General features: G+C 40.2%; 1 long non-coding RNA gene across 1 annotated transcript in view; it reads right to left on the minus strand.

Annotated features, from left to right (window-relative positions):
• The window catches only part of LOC132075865 (uncharacterized), a 34,735-nt gene extending 11,680 nt beyond the window's left edge, over positions 1–23,055 (minus strand). The window contains exons 1-2 of the long non-coding RNA XR_009418845.1: positions 22,879–23,055; positions 22,602–22,679 (exon numbers count right to left, since the gene is read on the minus strand). This is a non-coding gene — a long non-coding RNA (uncharacterized LOC132075865). The remainder of the gene's footprint in view (positions 1–22,601; positions 22,680–22,878) is intronic.
• Positions 23,056–23,688: the final 633 nt, after the last annotated feature.

The raw sequence follows: 23,688 nt of genomic DNA on the forward strand, positions 1-23,688 counted from the left end.
GGCAAATTATTAATTTGTAACTAGGCATTCTTTTCAATTACAGGGTACTTCTCCTGGGAAGCTGTTTTCTCTCTGATCTTTCAGCTGCAATGTGCCCTCCATTGCCCTGACACATTCAGATACTCTAATAAACTGGACTTGGTGAAAATGGTAATTACTGTGTGTTGGGGCTGAAGAAAGCCTCAATGATGAGAAGAGATGTGAGCTTCCAGAGCAGTAAACATTCACTTGATTTACTATATCAGCTTCCATCTGCCTGTCATGTGACCTTTAAGGTTCATAATTTACAGAAATGTACTATGAAAGAAAGCTTCTAATTTGTATTATCATACTGTTGCTGAATTACTACTTTCTTTCAATGATGCATACATTTATGCCAGCTTGTTAGAAAAGACCTTTTTTAGAGTTTACTGAAGCTCAAAAAAAGTAAAAAAAGGTATTCCACTTCTGAAGAGTTTTGTGATTACTCCAAATGCATACACTTGTTCCTTGAATAATTCATGTATTTCTCAGTCCTAGGATCTGAAATGGAAATATTTCAATATAGAGAGCAGGATATGGGCAGAGTCTGAAGTCAAAAGACAACAAAGGGATACCAATCCTGAGATGAATGTGTTGGATTTTGTGCTGTGTCTGAGGTGGGCACAGAGTGGATGGACAAACAGAAACAGCTCAGAGGCCAAGCTCTGCCAGGCCAGGGCTCAACTGCAGCTGCACAGCACTTCAAGTCAGGATTTCTTGCAGATTAATTTTAGACTGCTATCAAGCACAGTAATCACATTGTAACTTCATTCTGAGGGGAAGCAGATATGCTCTGAGCTGTGTTACTTCAAAAGGAACAATCATCAGGCCCTATTCTCTTCATGGGTTATTGTAGGACAGATAGACAGCACTTGAATATCAGGAAAATTTTGAAGTTCTACTCATTTTCCATAGCCCTCTATTTGCTAGAATACAACAGTGGAATAGGGGTAAGGAAACAAGGGTTGCTGTACAGTAAGAATACCTGAACCACCTGTGTAAATTAGAGAAAAAGGACCCTGGATTTTGAGATGGGCACCATAACCACATCAAAAAATGCAACTACAACAGTGCTGAGAGAAATGTGCAAAACAGATTATCCTTCCTCAAAGCTACAAGAAAGGGAGGCCTAGGCAACCTCCTAGAATGCCTCTTGCAGCAGGTTGGACTGGATTATAAAACTGCCATGTGACTCCCAGAGATTTGATAAAGCTGAAACCCGCTCTGCATTGACTGATGAGCAGCTCATTTCCCTTGCTGAGCTTGGACTGTGTTCACAAATCTCAGAGGCAAGGAGTTGCCACGGCACTTGCATAAATTATGACTGAATCATGATATTATTAATCACTCTGCTGTGTGATAAATTCATTCTTTTTTTCTGCTCCCCCATGTATACCACAGGAAGTTGCAGCCTTTCCTAGTAATTTTCACGTTTAGGGGGATTTAATTATTTTTTGCCAAGTCCCAAATACCACAAACAAAACCAAAAGCCATCCCACAGTATTTGTTACATCTGTGAATTGGTTATCAGTGGGCTGGGATACTTCAAGAAACTTTAGGTTTTAGGAATTGCCCAAGACAATATTTATCTTGTCATCAGGAAATGAAGACTAAATCCTCTTAAGCAGTCTTATAAACTGTGCTCTCCTTCCTCCTCTCACTCTTATCCTCCCAGAGAGCCTCAACTGGGCTCTTGGCAGAGCTGAGCATGCTGATGTACAGAAGGAAATTATGTGCCTGGATTTGTCTTGTGCAGTACAGATGCTGTCTCTTCAGCATGGAGAGCTTTCATAATGGCTAGAAAATAAGTTTTCATTGCTCTTTTTCCTCTTATTTCTTTGATAAATATCACCACCATTCCAGATCTGGCCATTTTTGGATTGAGAACAGGTTTCTTCCTGAGTGTTATTTAATCCTCACAACTCTGGATCAATTTTATGAGAGTCAGTTAGAAATCCCATAGGATCTAAAACCTGTTAAAGGTTATAGAGACATAGAAGGCTGGCCTGGATTGTGATCTCCAAGAACCACTCTATTTTATTGCTTCCAAGGGGCTTGTCAGCTTCCTATTGAAACACAGTTCAGTAATTGCAGAGTGAATAAAAACGAGAAGATAGCTTTTTATTAGCACTAAATGATCAGGCTGATTGGCATTAGGGATCTCTATACAATTTCATTGACACAGGCATATGCTGAAAGGCATCTCTATTTTCCAATAACACATTACTACATGTAGTAAAACAACTCACTACCCAATATTGAGCTATAACATTACTGATCATTTGGCATATGCCTCTATTATATCTCAGTTCTACTACTCCCACCAAAAAAGTATTTACCTAGTTTTTAAATTTTACTTAAACTCAGTAAGATGAAAAATTACATATAATTATTTAATCTATGGTTCTAAGATTCTCTGAAAGAAACATTTCACAGTAGAGCAGTACTGAGGGGAACTTCCATTTTAATTTTACTAATTTTAACTTTTACTAATTCCCATTAGATACCTTCCTATTACTTAAGGAACTCACAGTAATACCTCCCCCTCTCATAATAATGGTGAGTCCTTTTTCACCACAACTCTGAGACCAAGCACAGCCCAGACACAGATGCAGCACCTGATGCAAGGACAAAAGAAAAGAAATTGCTGCAGTGGGATAAAGGGGTCCATAACAAACTGAATTGTAGGATTGTCATTTCAAAACCTTGTTAGTTGCTACTAACCTTCCCTAAAAGGATTTTCAGTGATGAAATTTCTACCATTTCCTTCAGACGATTCCCACAATATAACTCATCTCTCCATAGGCTTTTTTCTTCATATAGAGAAGCCTTTTATATATTTGTAATGTTCTGTCTTCCCCAATCCTTCAGCCTTCTTCATGGTCCATTCTTACCCTTCAATACCTCATTTTCATTCTCTTCCCTTGTTTGATTATTGTTTTCTAAATCCTGACATTTTCCATTGGTGCCCTGATATCTCTGTGATGTTTATTTCCTCTGTATCAAGCATCAGTCACATATGACTGGAAGGACTGAGTCCAGAGAGAATAGATGTTATGCAATGTACTTATTTTGCAATGATCTTTAACCAAGTTTGGACTTCTAGAAATATTTGTCTGAGGCTTCTTGGGACAATATTCAAAAAAGGAAAGCCTGGAGTCATCTGACCTCTCATTGAGAACTAAATAAGGAAAACATGCTTTCAAAGATTGGTCTGAATTTTCATGATCTTCATCTCATGGTTCAAATTTCAGCTGTCCTGGTCAGTCATACAGCCAGGTGGCCAGTCAAAAGGAATGGCTGCAATTCCCAAGATCAGAATGAAACAAAAGGATAGATAGGAGCACCCTACAAAAACTCCAGAGGCAGGTACCAAATCCTTCAATGAAACCCCATTTACAGCAGACTGCAGTAACTCAGTGTGGAACCACCTCCTTCCTTGCCTTTGGCCACAGACTGACCACAAGAGAAACCAATACAAGATATCCCACTGAAAGGAAAAATAATGTCCTGCTTTGCATAAAGTGGCATTATATCATGGGAACTACTAGAGAGTTAATAAGAGTTGCACAAAGGCAAAAGATTTATTTAAGCAAAAAGGGATGAAGTCAGAAATAGCCCAGAGGTCACAGAACTTTTCTCATGTTCCCCCACAGATTATCTACTTGCATTAGAAGCCCACAGTATCAATAGCTAAAATGTACACCAATTGCAAATTCATTTCCAAGGTATGTCTTTTTAAATTATTAAGTTTAGTTTCCAGGATCATTTAAAAAAAAAAGGATTGAGAAGTAGTTTTTCTTCTCACAATATACTAAAAAGAAAAAAATTGCACCACAACCCCCTCCAACAAAAAAAAAGCCCCAACCAAAGCCAGTGCTAAGGAATGCCTGAGGAGTTATGGGATTTGGGGATTTTAAATCTCTGAAAACAGAGAGGTCATGTGAAGTGCAACTGAGATGCATCGTGTTTGGATTTTATGAAGAATGCAATAGATTTGCATGAAAATTACTCTAGAAACTATTACATATAATTTTTATAAAATGTGTGGGAGTTGGAAATGAACAGTGCTATTGCATTTAAAAGCTCTCTTCGGGATTTCTTTGACTGCATCTCTTCCCTACACAACAGTCTGAAAAGATATGAGTAACTTGGAGTTGTAGGAATATTAGCACTCCTGGCAGGCAACCTTCCCAGAGCTGAATTTAGACCAAGGTTTTGATTCAAAAGGAAAACTGTCAGCCCTCTTGCTCACCTCGTGTTTAAATGCAGCACTGCACACAGGGGACAGATTTGCATCTAAGGCTCTTTGCTGGTTTGCAAAGTGGACAAGTGAAACCATGTACAGCCTAAACCAAGACATTTTTCTTCATCCCATTCACTAAAGGGTCACCTCTTTGTGATCCCATCCTTTCCTTTGCTACTGAACCCTTCAGGCCCCCAGAGCTGAAGATGCAACCTCTGAGCACCCTGTTAGCCAAGTGTCATGGCAAAGCCACAAGAAGGGAGCAAAATCTCCAACCTGCCACTCCTGGCTGTGCTATTGATCTGCTCTGAGAAGGTGATAATCCCCTCAGCAAGTTGCTGGGTGGAAAAAAGCCAAAGCAAACCAATATCCAGTAAACCAGCATATCCAATAATCAAAAAAACCCCAGCATATACATACACAAATACTGATTAGGAAACTGATCCTTCTGGACAGAGAATTATCTGTCAGGGCTCTAATTTCCATGAGAAAAACAAAAAAAAATAGTTTTAGTGGAATGTTGCCTTTTTTTTAATTGATTCTATCAGATGAGATGCTTTTTAAATCATTTAATTTTCTGTTTTCACCAAGATCTGAGTTGTAGTTGTATGTTCTTCAGAATTACAGGGTGATGCATTTATGTGAGAACTCTAAAACTCAGACAAATAATTGAAGTTAAAGACAAAACAAAACATAAAAATCTCAGAAATAGTTTTCCAATTGCTCAAACAGTGGCAGAATTACAGGAAAACATGTGAAATATGGAGACAAATACAAGCAACTGTTACAGGATTGCTACCAGTTCTATCACTTGGTGGTATGATTGCTTCCCTTTTGACTTGTAAAAATCAAGAGGGAAAAAATGGAGAGTAAAGAAGAAAACAAGAGATAAAACCAAAAAAAAAAAAACAAGAAAAAAATAAGAGTGGAGAAAGCAAACATTGGTAGGGATAAAAGTGATGTCTATGATTATTATTTGATACTCTTTCAGGGAAAGAGGACTTAAATTTTATGAAAGCTTGACTCTGCTATATAATTTCTCATGTAGTACAACTATGGCAATCATAGGGGCCACAGTCAAAGATAAAAGACATTTATTGGAAGTCCCTTTGATTTCTAGTCACTCTTTTTCACTTCCAAGTAAATCATGAGTTGTTAATGGAAACATATCTGGAGAAAAACATATTTTTGCCCTTTTTCCCAAAGGTTACTGTAAGAATTACCATAGGTTTATACAAAAGAGCCTCAGCCCACTGTCACTCACAAAAATAAAACCCCTCAGGACAAATAGACCAGAAAGGACAGGCAAGGACAGCTGGACTCAAAATCAAAATTGTGAATTTTCTAACACACTGGAAAATCACCTCTTTTTGTTACTCCTCCTGTCCTGGCAAAGCCCAGGCTGATCCACAATTTCCATCCCTCACATAGCAAATGCATCATTCTCACTCATGCACTTATGAATATGTTATAAATTGTGACTAAATGTAATTATGTAAATGATAGTCATTTGTTTGCTGTACAGATTAATGTTCTGCTTCACTGGGGTCCCAATATGGAGCAGCAGAAGTTTGAGCTTTGCAGCTGTGCCTCTGTGTGGTGCTGCCTCTCATGTAAAAATTAAAATGAAGATGAAATTTATCTTTTGCTTAGGGGGAACAAAACAAACCATCCCTGTGTTACTTAATACATTATCTATTACTTCCTCCAGGTAGCAGAATCAATCACCTTTCCCAGTGGTGGTAAAGTCCCAGGGAATAATTTCATACACCTCCAGCTCTATAACACAATGTCAACGTGTTAATTGGAATCCCAAAAAAATGGATTTGCTTTTTTTTAGTGAAGCTAAGCTTCCTTTGTCAAACTGGGAGCTGTCAAGAGACATGAAAAGTAAAGTTCTGCTACACTGAGGAGATATGGCTAATAAGGATTTATGTAAAATGAGTTTTCCATCCTGTGAAGGGTTTTGTTGATAATTAATAGGTTGTGCTGTTTTGCATCAGGATTGATCTGAGAGCTTTAAAGGGTGGGGAGAGTGTCTAACAAGAAAACCTCTTCCAGAAAGCAAATACCTGTGTGTTTCATAAACTTATACATGCTTCCTTTTAAGAAAATCGTGGTAGCAATTCTGTGTATTTTGGCTTTTTCTCCTCCCTCTTTAGAGAGTTGCCTGTAAATGCCTATCAGAAGCAGGCTGCAACACTGCTCTCAGGCTGATGCCATGGGAAGTCCCAGGTCTGACTAGTGTTTAAAGCTGGGCAGCCCATTTCTCTTGTTTAAACCACCAACATTGAAAAGCAAACTGAATGCAGCTTCATGCAGTTACAATAACAGTCACAGCATTCATAATACAGTTATCACAAAGTGTTTATATTCGATTTTCTAATTATGTCTTTGGAATTATATATGTCCCTATCTAATAAAGAGAATGCAACCAAAGCAGCTTTAGGGAGGAAGGGTAAAATCATCTGCCAGACTTAAAAGACTAACAAAGGTAGCAGCTATTTTGTTAGAAGTGTGACCAAAAAAACCACAATTCTCTCACAACAGCTCCTTTCACCAACAACATCAGCCCTGGCTGGGACTTGCTGTATTTTCAGCACAGCATAACAATGGAGACAGGAATAGGCTGCCTACACACGCTAATGCTTTATTAGTAAAAATTCAGTGTTCAGGGAAGGAAAATTCTAAGTCAGGGCTCTTGCATCTAATAAAATGAAAGTCTCTGCTGTTCTGCATTTCAAGTTCATGATGTCATCCAAGCTCCTCTGCACAGAGCTTTAGCCCTTCTTTACTTAATCAATCTTCTATGAATTACCCTTGTTCCCTGGAACTCGACACTGACTTCTTACACTGATTTTCTCAGGTCATCTCTCTCATTCTAAACCCAAAAATTTCTGTCTACACAATAGGAAACAACAACAACAACACAAAACAGACAGTGACCAGTGTGCCTTGCTGGTTCCTCATGTAGTTGTAGGTGATGTAGTAACACTTTCACACCTTAGGAATAGGCTGCTTGTAAATTACTCAGAGCTTCTGAGGTGAAACACACTGTTGAGTTCACAGGTATTACACTTTCAAGTCTTACTTGAAAGGAGCATGCCCAGGGTATTTGGAACCTTTACAAATGCCACCCACAAGAGGAAGAAATTAGCTAAACTTTTTTTTAACATATTTCTGGTTGATTAATGAGGATTTACATGCATTATCTCATTACATACATACACAATGAAAACTACAGGAGAGCAATTCATACCGCATGTTCTTTTATAATTTAACACAAAATACCCTTTATCCTCATTTTAATCTTCCCCTACATCATGCTCAGATGTTAATCAGTGTACAGAGAGCCTGCCTCCAGTCAGCCTGGATCCATTCTCACAGTGCTTGCCACCACAGAGAAGCACATTTGTGCAGCCACAGCAGAGCTGACCCACCAGGATGCTCCAGGAGTGCAACCAACTCAAATATTCATAAAGCTGCTAATTTATGGCAAGTGCTTGTCTCCCCATCAGGGTTTTCCCTCTGACTGCATGCAGATTCCAAGTGTAATGTGCCTTCTTGCAAAGCAGAACTGGAAGAGTTTAGTGTTTCAGGAAGTGAAAATAGAAAGAGGAAACAACATGGCAGCTTTCCATACTTTCCCTAAAGGAAATATTTTTCTATGTTATTATTAATCCTGTGTGCATCCATGATGCTTGAATGCTTATTTGGTTGAATCACTATATATTCCTGTTTGATTTTTCATCAAACATGCACAAGTAATTATGCTCTTCAAAAATATGCAGTTGATAATGTTATTCTTCGTAAACATTGTTAAATGTGAAATATTTTAAGATGTTATACAACAATATAATTTTTTAATGTTTGTCACTTCTCATTTCCTAACAAAGAAAACATGCATTTCCTTTTTCCCCATTAGAGTGAGACAAAACAATGCAAAGAGACAGAAAAAAACTTTGGGCACTAGCTAAGGGATCCTTGTGGCAATAAAAGCATTTTTGTTGTCTGAAGAGTCCAGTTAAAACTCTATTGCAAAACAGTTTCACTCTAAGGGCTGGCCTGAGGGCACTGGTTCCAATCCTTTCCAGGTTGTGAGTTAGGAAAGGCAAAATAGATACCATCAACAAGAGGCAATTTGTAGTGTGATCAGCTGAGGTTCAGGCTACAGATTGGAATATATAAACTGAGAGCAGCTTTAAGAGAAAAAGAAATAAAGAAAAAAATCTAATAGTAGCATTTGGCAGATGAGAGAGTGCTAAATGTGCAGTGGGCACGCACTTCAAGCAGTGCACAAGCCAAGCTGGGAGACTGCAAGCCAGGTCTCTGCACACTCTCTTGCCAATGTGCCTCAGCCCTCCTCTGGAAGGCAAATCATATTGATGGTAATTCAATCCTTGGCTCTTTGGCTTAAGGTACTGATATTGTTTTACTCCCCATCATAAAACAAGCTGTTTTCAGTAGTTTGAGACCTGTACTGAAGATCCAAAGACAAGGATGCCTTTAGAGGAGGCACCTGAGAAGTTGTGGTTACCTGAGATATAATTGATTGCTTTGGCTTCATGCCAGCTTGGGATCCTGGTTCTCAGAAACTCAGGAGTCTCTTAGGAGAACAAGGCCTTCCTGACAGGGTAGGAAAAGTGTCTTTTGAAATTCTGCTAGGCTGAAAGTACCAAGATATTTGTGACAGTGACACTGGCTAATTTTAGTTATCGAGCTAAATCACTGTCAGCCTAAATAGGCTGCAATGAAATGCTGAGCTGATAAATGGCTTCAGGTCACCAAAGAAGTGATGAGTCTGTATGGCCACTAACTGCTGCAGGGCCCACAGGCTTCCCACAGAGTCCATCAGCTCCAGAGTTTTCCAAGAAAAACTGCTGCTTCTCCGTGCAAAAGCTCCCAGTTCCCCTAACTCCCTTAGGGCTTGGCTTTGCCTCTTTACCAAACTCTCAGTGCCAGCTGCAGAGAGCTGTGCTTTAAACAGCCCTGGCAAAAGGCAGCTGGGGATGATGGGGTTTTAAAAAGCCCTGGCAAAAGGCAGCTGGGAATGCTGGTGTTTTACTGCAGGGACATTTGGGCATTGCTGAGCCAACAATGGGTGAAGCAGACCCAGTGTGCACCTTGGGTCTATACTGGGAGTGTGACAGGGGAAAGCATTCCAAAGGGAAACAAACATGAAAAACCCCTCAGGACAGTCAACAGCTTGGGAAAAGCTGGGAAAAAAGGGGGAGGAGGAGGTGGGGAGGAGGCTGGGCAAGAAACACAAAAGAAGGAAAAAAAAAGAAGAAAAGATGAAAGACAGCAAGAGACAAGATTTTCATCAGTGAGAACCATGAGTAGAGAAAGTTCAAGCCCTCTAACAAGGCTGAAGTGCAAACTTCATGGCAGAGAAAAGGAACATCATGCACATAAAAGATCTGACCTGATAGTGTTTAGGGGCCTAACACACTGTACTACCATGTCTGGGGGACTACTGTGCATACAAAAGAGATAAGAGAGGGGTGGTTTGGTTTTTGCGGGGGGAAGAGGAGAAGTGTTTGCCTATGTTGGGGTTTTTCAAACTTACAGTTGATTTAGAGTTCAGAAAACCATCTTATGAATTTGGGAACCTACACAAATCCCTAATAAGAAAATTGTCTGTACTGTTAGAATGGAACAATTTCTCAGCCATGAGCACAGGACTCATTTAAGTTTTTCCAAAGAGATTTCAAGAAGTCACCTACAAAGCTCAAAGTGAAGATGTGCACAATTGGCAGTAGCCTGTGCAGTGAATACCACCAGCCCAGAGACTCAATGAAAAGGATTCCATGGGGGATGCTAAGGGGAAACAATGGTTGAAAGCACCTGTAACATCAGATGAGAGTTCTGCTGTTCTACCTCACATTTTGAAAGGGAGGCATGTGCAGGTAATGAGCTGAAAAAGACTTAGCTAGGAAGAAAAACAAAACAAAACCAAACAAAAAGGAGAAAGGAAAAACAAACAAACAAACAAACACAAAACTAAGATAACTGAGCCCTGAGAAAAGACAGAACTGAAACCAAGACAATCACTTTCTAACAATAACGTTGTTGCCCAAAGGCTCCCCTGTCCTCATCTCAGAACAAATACCAGGACACTGCTAAAAACTCTTCTTAATAGGGTGCTTATTTGAAACCACTGGTGTTATCTTCAGATTGATTGCCTCCAATATCATACTCAGTTTGTGTGTAAAGTATTAGAGCTTAAATAAAGTGACACAAAGCAGTTAACTCAGCTTCTGTGCAATTCACTAGCTCAGATACACAACATGGGCTGGATAGAAGCAGGCACTGAAGGAAGAAAACTTCCTTGGCTTTGAGGAATTACAGAACTGCAACTGAGACAATGAATTATTCTCTAGCAGAAAAATTGAGAGAGTGAAATGCGTGTGAGTATGAAATAAGTGCATTAGGTACAGAGAAAAGACAAAGTCAAGGTATAACACTCCAAGTCAGAATTGCAATCCACTCCTGTGTGTGATAGAGATTCCTTAATTTCTATGCTCAAATCACCTTGCTGTTTACAGAGCACACAGTCTGGAAAGTTTTGTAGGCACTAGCTTAAAAATAGGGGTTTTTCTGTCCAGAGGTGTTTTAGTAGGTGATGAGGGCTCTGTTCAAAGGCAGGCAAGGAACAGGACAGAGTGAGTCTGATGTGTCTCAGCAGGGCAGCCCATCAGGAGCAGAGGGAAGCACTTGATCCCAGCACAGAGACCCAAACCCTGCAGGAGATGCAGCTGGGGCTGATCTCTCTCATGTGGGTCCAGCTGTCACCCCTCAGCCACTCCAAACCCCTTCCCCACCAGCTTCTCAACATTTCCCTTCTCCTTTTCAACCTGGTTTTGAACTTCTCAGCACAAGCTGGCCAAATACAAGGGAAAGAGCACTTGCAAGTCCTCTCTCCTTGCAATCAGACTTGGAGAATGTGGCTTTTGTCTCTAAAGTGTCCTTTCTCCTTTGCTCACAGTACCTCTGCCAGCACCCCCCTCTGGTTATGTGGAAAGCCCTGTTATTTACTTGCTTATTTATGGGCTGGGAAGTTGATTTCAGTACAAATGAATGCCTGCAGGAAAGAAGGAAGAGAATCTTTCAAATTAAATTTCCCATAGCATAGCAGCTAAATGTTGATTTTATCTTTTAGGCTGTGAACAAATATTCATAAACCTATTAATTTAATCTCTGAGATCTTCAAAAATTCTAAATTTTCATAATTCAATATTTTTATCTGCTCTCCACCCAAGCTATCCCTAATGACAGCATTTGCTTTCCTGGCCATCACTACTGAAAAACTGTATTACATGTCCTGTGAAGTATCAGGCAAACATTGATATATGCAATCACCTTCTGAATGAAATTTCTTCAATTAAAAAAAAAAAAAAAAAAAAAACAACTTATTTTTCCTTATTCTTTTCAATAGTAGCATTTTCACTATTTGGATTACTATGCTCTCTTCATCATTATTTCCATTTTCTTCCCATTCTACCCCATTTGCCCTGCAATTTTTTACTGCCTTGAAAGCATTGCAGAAATGCTTTCCAGGAACTTCCAAGGGACTGGGAAGGACACTCAATGCACAGAGCCTGTCAGCAATGACGTGCTGATGCTTTGATCTTTTCCTGAGCCATGGATTGCCTTCCTCCCACAGAATCAACCATTGCCATCTGCAGGTAAGGATTAGTTTTGATTTAAAAAAAAAAAAAAACCAGCTGTGTGGGAGCTCACAGGATTCTTAAGCATTGTTAGTGAGCTGATGTCAGAGTAGTGAATGAAATAAGGCTGACCTAAAGCAGGGGCAGAAGAGCAAGGACCTGATTACATTAATTTGGGCACTGTGGACATGAGTACAGTGTATAACTTCAGGCACCCAGGCAGGGAGGAGGTGTTATCACTAACAAAGCTGCATGTTCATCTCATGCAGCAGCACCACAAGGCTTTCACTCCTTGAGCAGGCCTGTGCAGGCAGCACATGGCCATCAGCAGCATGCAAGGACTGGGTGGTGGCAGAGTAATTGCAGAGTGTCCTCTCTGCCCACTGGGTGCTTGCTCATGGTTTCTCAGGAGCCCAGTCCTCAGGTGTCTGACCTGTCACTTAGACAGATGCTTGTTCCCTAAATTCACATGGACTCAGTCACTTTGCCACTGAACTCCAGATACATCAGCTTCCCATTCCTGCTATGAAGTTTCTTTTCAGAGCTTCCCAACCTATGGCACTTTATTATAATGTTATTATTATTATTATTGCTGCCTTCCTCCATACAAGCATCTTTCTTTTTGCCATGGCTGGTAATGCTGGGGATCAGGAGAGATGCTTGCAGGGGTTATTTACTACAGCACCATGCTCAGGATGTCAAATTTCAAGGTGAAACTCTGGCCACAAAGATGATGTTTGAACGCTCTGCAAAACCAAAAAGCTTGGAGCCTTTCCTCCAGCCTTGCTCACTTGCTTTACTGGGCCATGAGATTTTTTTTCTGCCTGCCCATAGAAGATGAAGTGAAAACCACTGAAATTTTTAAGTAGCACATGCAGATCCACTAATCACAGTGAAGATGGAACAGCATCAGGTGGATATTACCTTGCCCTGAATTCATTACAGGAAATCTTGCCTGCATTGATGCTTTCAGGACAATTACATAAACATTCACCTTTTTTTTTTTTTGTTATTTTTGACATCTTTTTTCAGAACAGTTATTGTATTTCATTCATTTGTTCCTTTGAGTCATCCACATTTTATCTTTTGTTCTTGTTGGCTTTATTTCAATCTCTCTGAAAAAGTGCAGGAACTGATTGGCCACTGGAAATTCTTTCCAGGATTATATTGCTCCTTAGGCTTCACCTTTGTGGGCTCAAGATCAAACACAGCAACCTCAGCAATGTAAAAGCTGCAGCTATGTTGAGAACACCTTTTTTTGTATTTTGTTACATACTTTAACCACACAGCTCCACATGCGCACTCCTCCTGCAACACCCAACTTATTACAGCCAGTTGTTTATTATTATTATTATTATTATTACTGTTTATTACAGCCAGTGAAAAGAGCTAAGGACAGCAGAGCTCACCTCTCCACCCTAGAGCCTAACCCCACCAGAGAGGTTTTCTGCAACAATAACTTCTCCAGCTACAGCACCTGGTTGTTAGCATTCTGTTCTCTAAACTTAGTTATCTTCAGAAAATCTTGTCTATGTCTCAGTTGCTCCTTAGAGACACACCCAACAGGTCCCTGATGTGTTACACAAGTGCTTTGTTTTCTCCTTAGCTGGAGTGACATCAGCAGTGTCTAATCACTCCTAGGCTGATTTCCAAAGGTCAGAAAGAAGAGGTAGAAAGAACTCTTGTTCTAATCACTTTCAACATTTCACTTCCCTTCCTTTGTAGCCATGCAAGCAGTTTTATCCTGTGCTTCTCTCAGACCCTGCCATATGCAAAATCTACATGGTATCATCTCTGGAATCTCTCTTTTGCTCAACAGACAGCCCTTGAAATATCATCTACCAAATAGAGCTTTGAAAACAATAAATTCTCTTTCTTTTTTGCCCAGCTGAACCAAATGAAATGGTAGACTTCCAGTTGTCTAACCAAGTCTGGAATAAGCATATTTTTACAGTTTTGTACAAAAGTTATGGTTTAAAAACTAAGCATGACCCAGCCATTCATTCACTCACGCCTGGATGGGATGGGGAAGGGAATCCAAAGGGTAAAAGGGAGAAAACACAAGGGTTATGTTAAAGGCAGTTTAACAGGCAAAAGGAAAGCAAAGCAAGCAAAGGAAAACAAGGAGCTCATTCCCCACTTCCCATGGGCAGCCAGGGCTTCAGCCACCCCCAGGAAATCTGGGCTTCATTGTGCACAATGGTCACTTGAAAAGACAAATACCATCACTCCAAATATCCTTTCTTTCCCCAGCTTTATGAGCTGAGCATGATGTCATATGGAATATGAGCAATCCTTTGGGTCACTTGGCATCAGCTGTCCTGGCTGTGTCCCCTCCCAGCTCCTTGTGCACCCCCAGACCCTCACTGGTGGGGTGAGGAGCAAAAAAGGCCCTGGCTGGAAGTGCTGACCAGGATTAATTAAAATATCTCTGCTTTATCAACACTGTTTCCAGCACAAATCCAAAACACAGTTTTGTACTAGCTGCAGTGAAGGAAAAACTATCCCATTCAAAGCCAGCACAAAAGAGTTTCCATTTGTTTGGGTAAATTGGGTAATTTCTGTATCATCCTTTTGATAATTTTCACATGTCTTGGTCACATCTATCATTTCTTAAAATAGCCACACATCACCTGGCAAAAATTCCTTCATTTCATTATCATCCATCACTTTTGGCATTACTCCTAATGGGAATCAGCTTTGTGCTTGAAGCTTTTGCAGTGGGCAAGCAGATTACCCTGAGTAAACACACATCTAGAAAAATCACAGGGTTATTTCTCCCTGTGCCTTTTTCTGTGATGTTTGTGTCACACAGCACCTAGCTGGCAACATTTTCTCTTGTGCATATCAGTGCTGGTCCCTGCTGTGCAGAGGAAACAGCTTCTCTACCACATCTCAAACAGGTATTTGTGCTACAAGCTGGATTGTCCCTCTCTTTCACCTCTGCCATGCAGTTTTGCCTTGACATTAGCTGAGGATTTTATAGACCAGTAAGAAATTTCTTTTTTTATTTTTTATCTATTTGAGCTTGTCTGAACAGCACACCTGGCTTTCCCTGCACCCAGAAGCAGTGGGGTGCACAGAGGTTGGTTGGTTTCCTATTTACAGGTTTTTGGGATTACCATCTATGTCCAAACTGCTTTTTATAGAACTTCTTTATATCTGCTTTCTTCACATATTTTCTTCAGCTATTCTGATGGGCTTTTTTCTAACATCAAATTTCCCATTAAGATCCCATCCCTCAGTGTACTAATTCTACCTGCAAAACACATTTTTCATTTGTTGTCTTGGATATCCCTTGGCTGCTTCCTTGGGAAAATTGATTTTCTGTGAAGCTATTATTCTTTAGAAAGAAAAAATAAGCTCAAGTAATCAACAACATATCTGCTTTCCTCCTGTTCACATGAGAGTGCCAGAAAACACCCATGTTCTGTTTCGTCCCTTCCAATTAGTTCAGAAACTGAGCAGATTTCTTCAGGAGCCTCCGGATGGGTCCTTGTGCACAGCTGTGCTCTCTGCAGTGCTTTTGGTTAAACACCCACAGCCTGCCCTCGTTTATGTGAATACCACAGTCTCCTTTTCCTCCTCACACCACACTTTTGGTTGAGGTACCTGCCAGCACTAGAAATTAACAGAGGATGGGATGATCTAAGCTGACTTTTGTTATAACCTTCTTTAAGACTTCCATGCCATCCACACTGCTCACTGCCTACCTACAGAGTGCCCAAGCTGTGAAACCTTTTTATCTGTTAAAGAAGCAAAATGCCAGTGCAGGGGCTGGCCACACCTGACTAATGTTTGAATTTATTGAATTTATCCTGAATTTGTTTAACTGAATTTATATTGAATGTTGAATTTATGACATTGAGATGGTTCATTGGATTGCTGCAGCCCCCATACTTGGGCACCTTGAGGTGGGAACTGCTGAACTGAGATCAGCCTGGGGACACAGAGATGGGATTTGCTGAGCTACAGATGGAGCACTATTGCTCTGTTTGGAAGAGTAGGTGTGCCTACACATGCAGATCAAAGAGAGACACGAGCAGTGATCCTGAACAAGTGCTTTACACTGCTCAGGGATCACAGGAGGTGAAGATTCCCACCTGTGATAACTGCTCTCAGCAGTTAATGGGGGCACAAGGTCAAAACACAATGCCTTGACAAAATATTCAAGGATTAAAAATGAAAAGGATGAGACATGCCATTTAGAAAAGGAATTTGAATTTATGGGAACAACCACACGAAATATTAATACAGTTAGAAATATCTCTTAAAATTGATGAGCACCTACTGAGATATTTCTGGGACAGAACAAGTCACTTTACCTAAAAAATATCCCACATAAAATCACCCAAATATTTTATTGCTGAAAAGACTCAAGGAGCATTTTCTGAGGTGTTGCTGTTTAACTTATGCACTTAAATCATCAGCCTATACTCTGTGCTCTCAGGTATGTTTGCCAAGTGGTCATTCAGAACACCTCAGATAAAAGATGAGTCTTTGTCACCAACTAACCAGAAATCTTGAGGTTTACCCTGTAAAAGTTCATCATTAACCACCTTCATGATGACTGATACTATTATTTTTCTGGTAGATTTCTCACCATTTTTCCCCTCCAAGAGGGCACAGCAGCTTGTAAAAACCAGTTACAGCCTTATCTTCTATATATACAGCCTATCTTCTTATATATGAAGATATTCTGTTTTCAACATCTTAATAAAAGTTCCAAACCAGAAATATTATCTCAGCTTAAGACTCTGAACTTATGATTTTTCTAGTTTTAATGGGATATTTTAAAGTGAGTTTGAAATCTCCTTGTTCCTCCTTCTTGATACTTGATAGATGATTTTAGAGCTCCCCTGCTACCTGGGCCAACTAAGAATTTTCCTCATAAATGGTAGACCATGACTGAGCTTTCAAAGTGAGGAGAAAGCAGCTAGATTTTTTTGCTACCAAAGAAAAGTCATGTTCATTGGGAGGTAGATTGTTTTTTAAAGCTAAATCATCAAATGAAATATTAAACCTTCAATATCTACAAATCTGATCAGAAAAATACAGTTCAACTGCCTAAAGTGTTATTGCCATGACTCCAGGAATCATCTAAAACTTCAAATACAGCATGTTTCATCCAGTTCTGTTACTAGCAAAGACAGCTTTGTCTTGCTCCTTCCAAAGCTACTCCAGACTACTCATTTATTCTCATAAAACCAAGCAAGCTTTAGTTCTACTAAATCAGGGCACAGAAGCTATTGCAGTAATTCTATTTTGCTTAAAGCACAGCTTGGGCAAAATATCGGCCATGATGCTGCAGCCCAAATTTTCTCTGGTCATCTTGTTATGGCAGAGAGGGAGAAGAAATAAAATAGTAGGAATCTATCCTAGAGTCATATCACCATTTAGATCTACACTCTCAAGAGGGATTTCTTCATCTCATGGACCAATCTGCTGAGGGAGATGTTCCCAGGAGCCTTTTTGGAGCAGCAATGGGGAACACTGACTCTTTAGAGAAAGCAAAGGGAGACAGATCCAAAATTTGTCTTTCCAGACCTGATCAGCTGCCCAGCATTTTTTTATATCTGGCCACATTAACATTATAGCAACACAGAGACAGCTGAGAAGCAAAATTTCTCATTACTGCTGACCCCAAACCTTTTTTTCAGTGAAATTAGAGATTTTGTGAAGCACAAGTTGTTATGACAAGCTGAATTAAGACACTTGGGGCACAGCAGTGTTGCTGACTGTGGGCTGGCCCTGATGCTTGCAGAAGGAGAGGAGGCTGCAATGCTGTGCCCAGGGGGCCCTGGCGCACACTCGTCTCTCTTGCCAGTGTCACCTGCACCAGTCAAGCATACACAGCCCCAAGAGCAGGTGAGGGGAAAGCACTTTGTGCTGTACAAGGGGTGTACATGGAGCTGCCCTCTGGGTGGGCTGGGCTGCCATTAACCCCATCCTCCTGAGGTTAATGTCTGGGCTGCCATTAACCCCATCCTCCTGGGAGCCCGGCAAGGGGGGCTATTTACAGACCACAAACGAGATGGGGCTGCTGGGAACGCGCCTTGAGCTGTTTCATTTTCCAGCATCACTCTCATTACACGATTATGACAATGGGAAGACACCACCAGCTCACATCCCAGGCAGCAGACACAGAACTTAATGTTACAACTTACTTTATAAACTTCTTGACCAATCATACAAAGCAAAAGCACATTGACAGTAGTTCTATCCAACCACAATAAGCACACGTACCTTTGTTTAAACAATGCTTGCTTATTTTGAATACAATACCTACTTGTAAGCCTTAAAACACAATGCACAGAGCTCCATTATTAAGCTTTCGCCTTCCTAATATCTTGCTAGATAAACTTTTCTGTAGCTTAGAGAGTTATTCTAAATGAGCGTTAATACACAGACCATTGTTCTATTTGTCCTTGGTTTTCTGCAGTTTAAATTCTTTTTCTGCTGACCTATCTCATGACTGCTGTTTAGCTCTAATCACAGTTCTGCTGTCTCTGGGGCCTGCATTTTGCAGTTTTCCCAAAACCTTCTAATTTTGTAGATTCTCACAGCCTCTCACTCACACGGCATCTCAGTCTGCCAGGAGAGCCTTCCAGCCAGCCAAAGGGAGCACAGGAAAAGCTGAAACAGCTCTTTAAATACTAAAGAAATGTTGCCTAACATGAAAGGGGATAGCCACTGCTAAATCCATCTCCCTGCCCACCCCTCAAGCAGCCAGGTGTAAGGGAAACCAATCCATCCGTGCTATGCTAGGCACAAGAAGTGTCTAGGAGGAAGAAAGAGCAGGTGTACATTTAGTATTTTTAGCTTCACATCAAAACATGGCTCAATTAGTTTCTTTAAAAAGTGATTGCTCGACAAAAACTCTGATTTTTCCACAAAATTTCCCTTTGACATCAATAGGTAATTGCATGCTTGCTTACCTGTATTTGCATATTGCCCCTCCCATCCCCAGCACAGCATCCAATTCTCTTAAAGCTTGATAATTAGGCATTTCAGCAACCAACCCTTACACCAAAACACACAAACCCACCCATGCTTGTTGTTATTGCCATAGGAATCTTCATTTTTTAAAACATAAAATATCAAGAAACAGGCCACATTCAGCTTTATAATGGAAAAAAACCACATCAAAATAGCAGGAGCACAGCCTAGCCAGTTAACCAACAGTTTGTTTCTTTCCAGGATTGTGCTTAAGGAGAGTCAAGCTCCAGAACAGGAGAACATTACAATTAAGAAAATGAAAGAACTTTCACTTGGAGTCAGTAATTTCAGAGCTAGCAATATACAGCATGTAACTATTGCCATATGTAAAATACTGCATTAAACCTTTATTTATTTCTCTGTATATCGTGTGAAGAACCACTCTGTGTGCCTTGAAAGAGTGCACAAGAAAACACAGTTAATAATCTCAATTTTTAGAACTGGGTAAAAACTGGGAAAATACAGTCCCTATGAATTACTGCATCACTATCAGCCAGAAAAGCCAGGGGCAAAAACAGATGGAATTTGCTTAATTAGGTCCAGATCCAGTGAAGTATATACATATCTGTAAGCCAGCAAGAGAGCCTATGGACAGCAAACAAGTTAAATAACCATGTTGGAAGAGAACAGAAAGCTAAATATGGCATGGATTTCAGTTCTTACAAATGATATCTCATAGGTTCAGGATTATCTGCAAGCTCAAGCATTTTGCACAGTCAATGCTTTGCCTCTTGTCAGACAGTTGCCTGGTTGAAAGTTCTAGAAAACTGTCTTGAAACTGATTAACACCCTATTTGATTCCTCCTCATTTCTCACTCACTTTTATAGAAAAAAAGTTTCCCTGTAAAGGAATAAAGCAGCTATTGGCACTGCAGAGTTTAGGAAATGACTTATATGAAATTATAGATTTAGGAACATTAAGAAATCTGACTAAAGTATGATTCAAAGTATTCACATGATAGGTCAAAAACACTAGGCAAGGAAAAGAACTACTTGCCACTAGGCAAAGCAGAAACAAAGTTATCAAGTTGTGGATGACACATGGAGTTTAGAGATATTCCCTATCTGCACAGCAAGACATTCCTTTCTCCATCTTTTCTTGAGATAAGACACCCATCTGTCAGATCATTACAGCAATGAGAGATAAGATCTCTGCCAGTGCCCATTATTTGACATATTGTGTATAAGAAGCAGTTCTTGGCCAGAGGGAGTTCCCCAGATGTGTAAGCCAGGGTCCAGCTCAGCTCAGGGCCCAGGTGCCCTGGGCTTGAGGAACCTGGCCCAAGAAATGAGCCATGCACAGGGACAGGGCCACAGGACAGGGGGACAAAGGGGACAGCAGCCAGCTCACAGGCCACGCACAGCACCTGACTCAGACAGGGGACAGAAATAATGCCTGACCTGCCATAACATAATCATTGACTTCCAACTTCCACTCCAATCTAAAGACCACAATTTTACCTAAGCAAAAATGCTTCATCTTAATTGTCCAATAATGGGATGTAAAAAATTAATTCTAGAGTAAAAAATTGATATAAGGTGAGCAATATAAATAAAGAGCTAAGTAATGCCATGTGTCTGCCATAGCTTAAGCCAAATTTCAAAGGTTCATGTTTTCAGATATGTCTAAACCTTGGGTACCTCCTGAGTTTAGAAATAAAAATGGTATTTTGTTCCTAGAAGCCAAAAGTTTGAGGCCATAATAATATATTTAGGTAACTTATGTTAGCAAGTGAGACTGAGGGGACAAAGCCATGCTGAATTTTGACCCTTTTGAAGTTTGCAACTGTTTTGCTCTACGGACTACTTTAATATTCATTGAACTATTTTCTGACTTTGTGGCCTGAGGAACAAAGGGCTCCTATCTGATAAAGGCTGAATATCCCTGATCCAAATAATAAATCATGATAAAATTATGGTTGTACAAAGGACAACTTTGATTTTTTCTCTCCAGGTATTTGCTTAGTTACTTCAATTTTCTTAAAAAGGTGAACATGTCTTTAAAGAAAAAGTGAACAAACTAAGCCAGCCTTATGCTGCAGTAGCTATGACAACAGACTTTGAAATAAGTGTGGAAAAAGCTAGACCTGAATCTTAATTCCATTTAATTATTTTTTTCAGTCTACTCTTCACACTACTTTGCATTTTACTCTGAAATTGTACAGAAACTGGGATTTCTTACAAACACCAGATGCACAGTGTCTTACATAGCCGATTCTACAGATCTTATTTAGGTTAGAAATGAGATTACTCAGAGAATGAGTAGACAACTCCTAATGTCTTCAGAGGGAAGCCAGACTGCTTTCTGGGGAATGCTTTTCCCAAAGTTGCTGTGTTCAGTGCAGACTGGCAGGTGTGAGAGATCTGACTGCATGAAGGAGAAATCCATTGGAGAAGCCATTAACAAATGGTATCATATCTTCTATTAAAGGTGAGGTTTTCAAAATAAAGACACAGTTGAGAAGGTAAAGTTAAAAGTCAGATTTTCACTAACTGGGCTGAGGTGAGAAAGATGATACTTCAGTTCTAACACCTCCACCTCTTCCTTTTCTCTTTCAGTTCTTCCCATCTTCCTTGAACAGTCTTTTATAGAGGATACCCACAATCATGGACACTACCACCTTCACTAGACAGAATATTTGGCTCCCTGCTCCTCACTCCTTTCCCATTCCTCTAATTCTTTCTAGCAGAAGGAGCAGAAAGAAAATTCTTCCCTTTCCTCCATCAAGCACAGCAATTTAGCAATCAAGAACACTTAAAAAAAAAAAGGCGAGAAACTCAGACCATTACCACTAACATCTCTTCCTACTCTGTAAATGTTCCATTTCCCTCTCTATTTTATTTTAACAAGTCCAAGGTTGCACAGGGAAGTCAAATGACTTTACAGCTGTGACTACACAGAAGAGGAATCACTTGAGCCTCTTTTGAAGGGAGCCACGTTCACCTGTGCTCTGAGCCAGTTCTTGAACTGCAGCCACCCACCAGCTCTCACACCTGACCAGGACAGGGACTTTATCAGCACCTTCCCCCACTGACCCCACTTCTCCAGGGCCAGATACCTCAATTCCACTGTTTTGGATTCTAGGGCACCACTGCAGAGGTTGGCACCGTGGCACACAGCCATCAAATACAGAAACAGATGGGCATCATGCTACTAATTAATTATTAATTCCCTTAAGAACTGATTGTGAGTAATCAATCTTCATTATTCTCCCAGAAAGACAAAAATGCATAAAAAGTGTATAAAATATCAGCCATTCTTTTTCATCTTCATTCTTGAAGAAGAATATCATTATTTTGATACCCTCAAATTTTTTTCACTTAATTCTTTCAGCTTTTTCAGTAAGGTGCAATGAATGAAATAAGACTGGTGGAACAGGGACTGGATGAAAGCAGCCTTAGCCTCCATTATCCTTTTTACCAGTGCATTGATTTTGAGACTTTGAAATTTATAAAGGGACCATCTCATGTGTGAGCAACTACAGATAGATGCCCCACAGACAAGTACATTGCTCTTATCCTCTGATTTGTCCTCTTCTCAAGCTGCAGCACCCTCCCACTCTCTTGTAGATGTGCCCCACATTTCCAGTATCTGGGGTGTAAATGAGGTGTTGCAGTGTTCCCTCTATGGCCTGCAGAACTATGGAAAGTTAGGAGGTACTTACAGAATCCACCTGCAGCTTCCAAGCAGCTGAAGGACATCATCACATGTGAGAAATGAAGCCCAGTCCTCAGCTGAATTTCTAAAAATGTAAGGACAATAGGGGACAAAGTCAAGAAAGCAGAAGTCACAGAGCTGGGTGAGTAGCTGTAGCCAGAGGGACCCTAGCTAATAACAGCAACCCTTCTTTCTATTGCACCAGTCAAAAACACATTCATAAATTAAAAAATGTTTGAATATGTATAATGATGCATATTCAAACATTTTTTAAACTCCTTTACCTGTTTCAGGAAGTTCTTAGCATGGCCCCTCCTCTGATCTGCCTTTTAGATCCTGTGCAGCAATCTTGGTTGTGGTTTTGAGGGTCTGGTGTCACCTCCTCACAAGAGCCCCTGTTCCATGGTTTCAGCAGGTGACAGTCCAAGTGTCAGTGGCAGGGGTCACACCCATTCCTCAGATGTTACCTGACCATGCAGACACTTTAGTTCAGTTATTGCAAGTTAACCTCAAGTACTCTAAATCAACATCACCTACTTCACATAGAAGTATAGACATACTTCATATGTCTATATATTTTCTATATATTTTCATATACTTAAATGTCTGATATATTTTAACTACTGCCATTTAGCTACAAAAATAAAAGCATTCATTATCATTTCACAACTATAGCTACTTCTGCAAAAGCTAACACTATATTATAATGCACAACACATAGCATCCACTTTAATATTTGCAAAAGCCAAAGCTATAATATGTGTTTATCATGTCACAACAAGTCCTTAGTCAGGAGCAGAGATCTACTGATTGCAACAAATAAAAAAAAAAAATTTGTGCAACCCTTAAGGACAAAGAGCTGCACAGGCACAAACCAAGCACAGCCCCAGCTTACATAGACACCATTTGCAGTTCATCTAGGACTGGAGATAGTTAAAAGGGCCTACAGCTGCAACCTTTTATTCTAATTGCCCACCTTGGGAGGGGAGAGGCACCATTAACTCTTCAGTAGCTGTCTCAGAAAGAGTAGGGAAAGGTGTGATGCTCAGAGTATTCCTTGTTTCTGAGAACTTTTTACCATTACATTTGGAAAT

This window comes from Ammospiza nelsoni, chromosome 8 (genome assembly GCF_027579445.1).
Source record: "Ammospiza nelsoni isolate bAmmNel1 chromosome 8, bAmmNel1.pri, whole genome shotgun sequence".
NCBI classification, from domain to species: domain Eukaryota; kingdom Metazoa; phylum Chordata; class Aves; order Passeriformes; family Passerellidae; genus Ammospiza; species Ammospiza nelsoni.